We start from the raw sequence: 9,727 nt of genomic DNA, 5'->3' as shown, positions 1-9,727 counted from the left end.
TCTGCAATATTTTCATCAAAAATGAGAGGGTCGGGTCTGCGAAATCCATCCGCCATCACGTTGGGTAAAGTAAGAGGAAAACAACGTTGTCAAATGGCGATAGCTATGCTAGCACAGTCCAATGTAACAGGTTGTTCAACGACGACAGAAAGAAATACTCACTGGCGAGAACCGTACTCACTTCTGACACCATGTAGAAAGTTTGAATATGTTATCTTGAGTCAATGATCACACTGAATGTAGATGACTGCGTTTAATCTCAACATTCGATAACTGCCAGCCGATACAGACCAGAGACCAAGTCAACCCCGCCACCGGGCATTCTGATTGGATGCCACGACACAGTACGGTGTTTCGTAATAAACAAACTGCATAATCATTTAACCAAACGACTTACACTTACTCTACACGCCACTCTCCCACTTTACCAGATCGGGTCTTTTTTTTATTTTGTCTGACAAAACCGGATAGTGGTAGGGAGATTTTAATATGAAAAGTGTTTTTTTTCTCCTAATATTTACACATGCACACGCATGGACTCTCCTGTCCTGCCGCAGTTTGCTGTACTTTCTTGTGTGTCTTGATTGACAGATGTCTTGTCCAATCAGCGGTCAGTATTCCATTCGCCACATATACCTACCTTTTCTGTTTTGTCTGACTTGTTGTGTTTTCTGACTTTCTATTTTGTTTTCAGATTTGTCGTGTTTTCTGACTTTCTATTTTGTTTTCAGATTTGTCGTTGTGTTTTCTGACTTGCTATTTTGTTTTCAGATTTGTTGTTGTGTTTTTTAATTTGTCATTATGTTTTCGGAATTGTTGTTGTGTTTTCTAACTTGTTAATTTGTTTTTAGTCTTTCCATTGCCTTTTTGTTGTTTTGTTTTTTGGAGTTGTTATTTTGTTTTCGGAATTGTGATTTGTTTTGCACTTCTCGGAAACTTCTACTTCTGCTGCACATGAGAGGACATTTTTATCATTTTCTGGGTCATGAAAGAGTCTGCGTTTGTGATAGAGTTCCTTCTTCCTTTCCTGCAAAACGCTCGCTCTGTCTGGATGTGTTTAAATCTGCGCTAAGGATGTGTTCTTCACACATTTCACACATGCGCACTTCAATAAGCTGAGTCAGCAGAAAGCAGGTCAATGCGTTTACATACCGCGCGAAATCGGAGCAACAGGCAGAAAACTACTTGTGTCGACCGGTTTATGCTCAAGCCGTTTATGACCTTACTCCGATAAAAGAAAACGTACTCGGTTACTTACATAACCTCGGTTCCCTGAGATATGGGAACGAGTACTTCGTCGCTAGACGCTGTTATGGGGAAAACTCCTTTTTCTCTGAATTCTGAAGCCTTTTTAATCACGCATTGAAACTGCACGGCCATTGGTTTGTCCAGAGTAATAAAACGAACCAATGGCAAGGCAGCGGAGCTGCACAAGCCTATGGCAGAGAAGCCCGCCAGAGCACGCCAATTTGGGCGTGGCATCTGGCTATAAAGCAGGCGATCTGGCATAGGATACTCAGATTAAATTCGACTGAAGTTATGAACAGAGTCGTGCAGCAATATAGCACGGCCTGAAACGCAGTACTCGTTCCCGCAAAGGTATTATAGCAATAGGCGATAGCCACAGAGTTACCCCATATAGTAGGGGGGAAAGTTCATAGTGGTTTGGGCTCGGCTGAGGCCAAATCCACTAGACAGAAAGGACTTGTGCCTGCAGAGCAGGGACTTCTAAATTGTAGAACCTGGTAAATGTGGACGGCGAGGACCAACCTTCCGCCGCACGAATATCACCAATGGAGACACCACTGTACCAGGCCAAGGACGAGGCCATGCCTCTAGTAGAATGAGCTCTTACTCCGATGGGGCATTGTAGACTGGACCCCTTCTTGAAACGAACCACAAGGTTGTTTCTGCCCGCAGTTTGGCCAGCCACAGGGGCGTGGAACGCTTCTACGGCTGCCACATAAACCTTGAGCGTGGAGGGAGTGCGTCCCTTATCCAGCAGCTTCTGCAGGAAAGACAATATCAAAGATATGTCGCAAGAGAGAGGGTCTGCGCTCTGAGCTGTGCACCAGGCGGAGAACACAGACCATTTAAGGGCATAGAGGCGTCATGTAGATGGGGCTCTAGCCTCTGAAATAGTGTTTAAAACTCTCTCAGGGAGGTCCATAGGCTCCCATCAAGAGGCCAAAAGTGCATTGCCCACAACTCAGGTTGGGGGTGCCAAATCATCCTGTTCGCCTGAGAGAAGAGGTCCCATCTCAGAGGAATGGGCCACTGTGAGCAGCTGCATCAGCTCTGAGAACCATGGTTGGTTCCTCCAGAGAGGGGCCACGAAGAGGACTACATGTTTGTATTCCCTGATTCATCTGATGACCTGAGGGATCAGTGCGATCGGGGGAAAAGCGTATAGGAAAAGGCTGGGCCAGTTGTGGGCCAGTGCATTCCTGCTTTTTGAGAAATAAGTTAGGCAGTGAGAGTTGTCTTCTGTGGCGAAGAGGTCGACCTCTGCCTTCCCGAAGATCTCTCATATTTTGTGAACCATGTGGGGGTGAAGCATCCACTCCTCCGAGGGGACGTTGCTTTGAGATAGCATGTCTGCCCCTTGGTTCAGTTTGCCCGGCACGTCCGCTGCTCTCAGAGAGCGCAGGTTGTGGTGTGCCCATACCAGGAGGTTTTTCACCAGCTTGAACAGAAGTTTTGAGGTGAGCCTGCCCTGGCGATTTATGTAAGATACCACTGTCATGCTGTCCGATCAGACCAAGACGTGGTGTCCCTTCGGTCTGGTAGGAAAGTCTGAAAGTCTTGACAGACTGCCAGCATTTCCAGGCAGTTGATGTGCAGCCGACTTTCCTCGTTCGACCAGGAGCCGAAGGCCGGTTTTGCCTTCGCACAGAGCTCCCCAGCCTGTGCTGGAAGCATCTGTCAAGACCACCTTCCTTCTAGTAACCGTCCCCAGCGCCATGCCAGACTGGAACCAACGAGGATTCTTTCAAGGGGCCAGGGCTTACACGCAAGCCTGGCTCACCTTGATACGTAGGGGTCTGTGACGCCAGGCATGGGCTGGTACTCGAGGTTTCAATCAGTACTGTAGGGGCCGCATGTGCAGCAGACCTAGTTGAAGTAATGGAAATGCAGAGGCCATGAGGCCCAGAATCTTCTGAAAAGACCTGACGGTGGGAGAGGCTCCAATTTTGAAAGAGGGCATGAGCTGCTGAATGGTCTGTCACGCGCTCTGACGTGACTGCGGTCCAAATTTGGGCTGAGTCGAAAACTGTTCCCAGGAACGAAATCCGTTGGCTGCGGGACAGTGAGCTCTTGGCGAAATTGACCCTGAGTCCCAGGCACTCTCACGGATCTGTGAGTGTTAGCTCCGCCTCCGACTGGGCCAAAACGAACCAGTCGTCAAGATAGTTCAGAATGCAGATTCCCATCTGTCTCATAGGGGAGAGAGCCGCATCCATGCACTTCATGAAAGTGCGAGGAGCCAGGGACAGGCTGAACGGCAGAACCGTATACTGATATGCCACTCCCTTGAAGGCGAATCTCAAGAATCACCTGTGATGGGGGGCTATCTGGATGTGGAAGTCTTTCAGTTCCAGAGAGAAGAACCAGTCCCCTGGGTATATTTGTGAGAGGATCTGTTTCAAAGTAATCATCCTGAACGTCTGTTTCATAAGGGTGTGATTCAGGCATCTGAGGTCTAAGATGGGTCTGAGACCGCCATCTTTCTTGGGGACGAGGAAGTAATGGCTGTAAAAGCCTGACTCGCTCTGTGCTGGCAGGACCGTTTCTACGGCTCCCTTCGTCAGTAATTCATCACCTCGGTGCAGAGGACGAGAGCTTCGCTGCTCCTCACCGAGGTGGGAACCACGCCGCTGAAGAGCGGGGGTCTGCGAGCGAATTTTAGAGCATAACCTCATTTTATTATCCCCAAAACCCATTCTGACACTCCGGGGATGACCTCCCAAGCATTGGCCTGCGTGGCAAGGGGTTCAATTAGGTCGAGCGACAGGCTTCTGTGCAGGGGCCTGGGGCTCGTGGTAAGTGGAAGAGGAAAAGAGATCTCTCTTTTGAGTATGTTTGTGTTTGTTATAACAGCATGGGAGCGTGAAATTGAGAGGCTGCAACAAACACACTGTCTCCAGCACCGGGAACTGAACCGGGTGCTATGAGGCATAAACAAGGCTGTTTGGGGTCCCATTCAATCAGCATTGCGATTCCATTGTTTCTTTGTCTCCTGAACGCAGCGAGGCGAGACTCGCGCTCTCGCAGCGCTGGACCTCAATGAACAGCCGGCAAGTGGTTTGGGCATTTTGAAACAAACGTCAGTGTAAATATGCTCTTTTAGAGAAATAAGCTTTGTATACTCACCTGAGAGAAGTAGGGGAGGAGCATCATTCTCAGAGATGCATAGGAGATGCTCGTGCAGCTCCGCTGTCATTCGTATAGAGTCTATCATTGTACCCAGGAAAGAAATACTCTGGCTGGGAGACAGTGTGCTCTTGGAAGAGTTGATCCTGAGACCCAGGCATTCTAGATAGCTGAGGAGCCAGGATCTGTGAGTCATCAACTGCGCCTCCGATTGGGCTATAATCAGCCAATCGTCGAGGTAGTTTAACACTCGCACTCCCCGCTGTCTCAGGGGGGTAAGCCCGACTCGCTTTGTGAAAGGGGAACTGGTTCGACAGCTCCCTTTTCTAACAGTTTCGACACTTCGGTGCGGAGAACGTGGGCAACGTCCTTTCTCGCTGTCGTTTCGACCATGGCTGAAAAGCGCGGGGGTCTGCGAGCAAACTGTAGTGAGTAGCCTTGTTTTATTATGTTCAACACCCATTCTGATATACTGGGGATAGCCTCCCAGGCCTTGGCCCGCATTGGCCCCCAGCCCGCATAGCTAGGGGTTGAATGAAGACTGGAGACGGGTCCGCTGTGAGATAGGGACCCGGCCGTCCAGCCGTCTTGTGCTTTTAATGCTGTGTGAACAGCGCTCATGTGCAGGGGTGCGTACTTTATAGTGGGCACAAGACCTACATTTATTACACCTCCAGCACTGTGGCTAGGAAGGTATTCGAGGCTCAGGGTCCAACACAGTCTTGGGTCGGGGTCCCCGTTTCATATGCAGGGGTGCACACCATGTAGTGGGCACACCGCCTATATTTAGTACACCTCCAGCGTGGTCTGAATGAAATCTGGGGCCGGACTGCTTCATGATAGGGACAGCCCAGCTGCTTTCATGCTCGTGTGCTATTGGTGCAGGGGTGCATGCTTTATAGTGGGCACATGTAACAGTGTTGTCTCTGCGTTTTGTTGTGTTGAAATCAGATGGACACCAAATCGCACTTTAAGATGTTTATTCTGTTGACAATGAATATAGAACAGCGGTGATCAGTTTCAGGAATCACCCTCGTGCATATTCGCGGCCATTCTCACTCTTGACTGGCGCGAGTCTAAATGACTAATTTACATAAACTACATAATAAACAGTAATTAATAACACATTTGAAACTGGTCTGTACCTGTTGACAATGAATATAGAACAGCGGTGATCAGTTTCAGGAATCACCCTCGTACATATTCTATTGGAAGTGAACATTAAACTTGATATTACAATACATATAACAGTGACACAAACCCAAATCATACAACATACTTCTAAACACACGTATAACTCAGTATTAGCCCATAAAATGGTTATATAATTACTAAAATATATTTAACACATGGAGCACTCACTCACCGCGGCCATTCTCACTCTTGACTGGAGCGAGTCTAAATGACTCTACCGGAACCAGTTCATCATTCTACCAGATCTGGGCGGAGAGTGCAATTAAAGGGGCCATACATGAAAATAACTGTAGCAAGTGGAAGCACATATTTGACCTGTTACACACACAGCCTACATTTAGAACACCTCCAGCGTGAGCCAGAGGGGGTAAATGGTAGAAAGTGCTCTTTCTTCATTAGAGTCGCTGTTGGAATGGTGTATTTTTTCAGGGGAGCGTACATTACAGTGGACTCAAAACCTGCATTTTAAATACCTCCAACTTAAGCTAGAGAGGATTGTGTTCACTACCCCTTTTTAGGAAGCCAGAGATTGCTGTGAGGTTGCTAGACGTAATGCAGAAGTGATTAATTATTGGCCCTGCAGTGGATAGAGGAGAAGAAAATAAATAACCCTGCCATTGCCATTGCCATTGACCTTTCTTTATCAGGTCTAAAAAAGCTAAGATATATGCAGGCCCGGATTAAGAGGACTTTGGGCCCTGGGGCTATAGCAACACCAAGGGCCCCCTTTCATCTGATTGCCACGCCAGTCTTCTACCGCAATAAAAAAAATATATTGTTATTAATCAATGTATTTAATTAATGTTTTTCTTTAACATATTATTATTATTATTATTATTATTATTGCACACTAAATAGTCCAGGCTATTTAACACATTAACCCTCTACTGCACAGATTTTTTGTTGGAACATCATGATAAAAATTACTCCACATAATTTCTTGGTTCATTTTGGGAACATTTTATTGATAAAACATTTTTTACCCCCTCCCCTTCCATAAGTGCATTTACTCCAGATATGAACTCAAAAACATAAAGGTTTCCAAAATCAGCAAAAACATTACTCATACTTCAGTCATACTTCCTCAATAAGTACTTATTACTTAACCATGAATAATTTAAAGGGATAGTTCAAAACATCACCCTCATGTTGTTCAAAACCTGTATGAGATCGTTAAAATTAGAAATTAGAAATCAGTTCATATTTAACATTCTAATTAAAGGGTACTTTAAATGTGAGACTAAAACTGCCAGTAGGTGGCAGCAAGTCACTGTCTTAATAAGTGAGTTGAGGGAGTCATTCATTCAACCGATTTGTTCAAACGGCTGATTCATTCGGGAAAGCAGCAAGTTGGCTGCGTTCGAAACCGCATACTCAATGAGTAGGTACTTAATTTCAATAAGTACTTACTTAACGAGCGCTGAAAGAGTAGGTACTTTATAGCCAGATCTCGTTGAGTATGAATGAGAACCGGACATCTGCCATGTTGACGTTATCATGTGACCTACGACGCGTTATCACACGCGCAACAACTTAAAAGATTTGAACGACACGTTTAATTCATCTGTCTGTAAATATCATGATATTGATTAAACTTGCTCATTTTGTGGTCTTTTTGAAGAAACTGCTGCCCATTTATTTTGTGAGTACATTTAGGGTTGATTTAAGTTATTATATTTAACCCTACTAATGTGACCCACTGTTTTATCCTTAACGATATTTATTTTTATTACGAAATCCCAAAATTGTCATCTCTTGAATATGTTGTTAGTTTCTTTATTTTATATCCAAACATTTTCATCCATAAGCAAAAGTGGCTTACTGCTTTGTTTTCCTCTTTTTCTTGTTAAATTTAACTCTCGTTTCATCCCTCAGGCCTATAAATAACAGAAAATGCATTTTTTAAAATGTATTATATAATTAATTAAGAAAATATATATTGATATTCAAACTTATTGTTTTTTTCCGGTGTATAAAATCTCAAAATATGTTTGCAAACCCATGATATATATATATATATATATATATATATATATATATAATACATACATACATACATATACATACATACATATACCTCATAACATCAGTAACTCGACAGCCCTACCTAGAACGGTTTTCCTCAGCATTTGTAATGTCTGCACAAAGGGAGATTCACCTTTGGAGAAAACTGATGATTTTATACTCGAAAAATGTAAGTATCATTATTAAAAATTAATATTACCCCAGAATGAATTGCATTGCTATCCCAGTCCAAAACATACAATAATAAAAAACGATAAATGCTGATCAATTAATTATATTACTTTTTACTGTAAATTATATAATTCAATAAAACAAACAAAATGTAATGCATGTCATTTGAAATAGCTATGCATGAATACACTCTAGATGTGTATATAGTGAACATCTACATTTTCATTCAAACAATAAATAAAGCATTAATTAATTGTATTTTATTTACTGACAACAATGAGAAATATTAATAAATTAGTAAAAGAATGAATCAAAGTCACCATCACACAATAAACAAATGCATATACAAGTCAACACATTCAAATATACAAGTTTTATTCAAACTACAATCATGTATGTAGGCTACAGGCGCTGAACCCCACATCCTTCTGCCGTCTCAACACAGCGGTTCCCATTCTGCGGCTTTATTCTGATGAATCAGCTGACCGCCAGAGGTGAGCCGTTCCTTCGTGCCTGAGGTTGTTGCGTGATGTGTTGTGCTTCACAATCTGAGGCAATAAGGGCAGGTGGAGTGATGGTGGGTCTCATGAGGGCAGGTGGAGGGTCTCATAAGGGCAGGTGGAGTGATGGAGGGTCTCGTAAGGGCAGGTGGAGTGATGGAGGTTCTCATAAGGGCAGGTGGAGTGATGAAGGTTCTCATAAGGGCAGGTGGAGTGATGGAGGGTCTCATAAGGGCATGTGAAGTGATGGAGGGTCTCATAAGGGCAGGTGGAGTGATGAAGGTTCTCATAAGGGCAGGTGGAGTGATGGAGGGTCTCATCCATGGCACCATCTCCAGGATTCAGCTCTGGGCTCTTCATCCTCAGTGCTCACACCAGTCTGCTGACATTTCAGATCCTACAAAAATGCACAAACATAACACAAAAGCAGTAATTTTAACAGCACAATGTCATTTGATTTCAGTATTATTTAGAAGACAAAAATGCTTTTTTCCACAAATGCCGCCATCATCTTTCCTTGCAGGTCCTGCTCCACCACAAAAGATCTGCAGCAAATGCACAGAAATCAAGAATCAGAAAAGTGCTGTAATATCTCTGTTTGAAATTACAATAATTAAAATAAACTACAACTTAATATTTAAATAGTTGTTGTTATTCATTTCTGTAATGTCACAAAGCCTTTGATGGCAGCATTCAGCTTCATGAGCCACACTCCTCTGGATAAACACACACGCGTTCATCTGTCCCTGTAACATCCAGACCAGACTCACGTTACCTCAACACTACATTTACATGTTGAGGTTGAACTTTTTATCCTACATAAATGTTCCTTAATTTATCAACAGTAGCCTACTAATGGACAAATAAAATAGATAACTTATGTTTAGTTACTTTATAGATTTGTTCTACATAATAGCACACATATATCACTCAGATGTCTATTTCATATCTATTAGACGTAGTAATCTGCAATTCTTATAGAAGAGTTTCTTGCCAGATATTAAATAGACATTTAGTAATTGTATTTAAGATGTATACGGTTTAAAATGTATGCAAAGCCACTTTGGAGACGTATGTGTCCTTACTGGAGCTTCTCTGTTAGCTATACATAATAAAATGTGATTTACAGCAAAATCACAAATATATAGCGTCTTTACACCTTCAACAATTCAACAGTTTACTGTACAGTAGTTCAACACATGCGATCATTTGATTTGTAATACTCACATTTGAAAACAGTCTCGTCCGTCATCCTTTCCGTCACGTTCGAGTATGACCTATCCTTCTTTTTTATGACGTATCCTCTCGCGTGGCCTCCTGGGATAGAAGAGTATCCATCGGTTGAGCACTCGAAAATCTGGCCGAAAGCAGTAAGCCATCCGGGAACTTCTCGCCTACTCTTTTATGAATATCGATGTTTCGAACGTACTGCTTCCTTCACGTACTGTTTTCGCCTACTATAT

The sequence above is a fragment of the Abramis brama genome, assembly GCF_963993115.1.
Source record: "Abramis brama genome assembly, chromosome: 3".
In the NCBI taxonomy this organism is placed as follows: Eukaryota; Metazoa; Chordata; class Actinopteri; order Cypriniformes; family Leuciscidae; genus Abramis; species Abramis brama.
The sequence above is the reverse complement of the archived record's forward strand: the minus strand, read 5'-3'. Positions refer to the sequence as shown.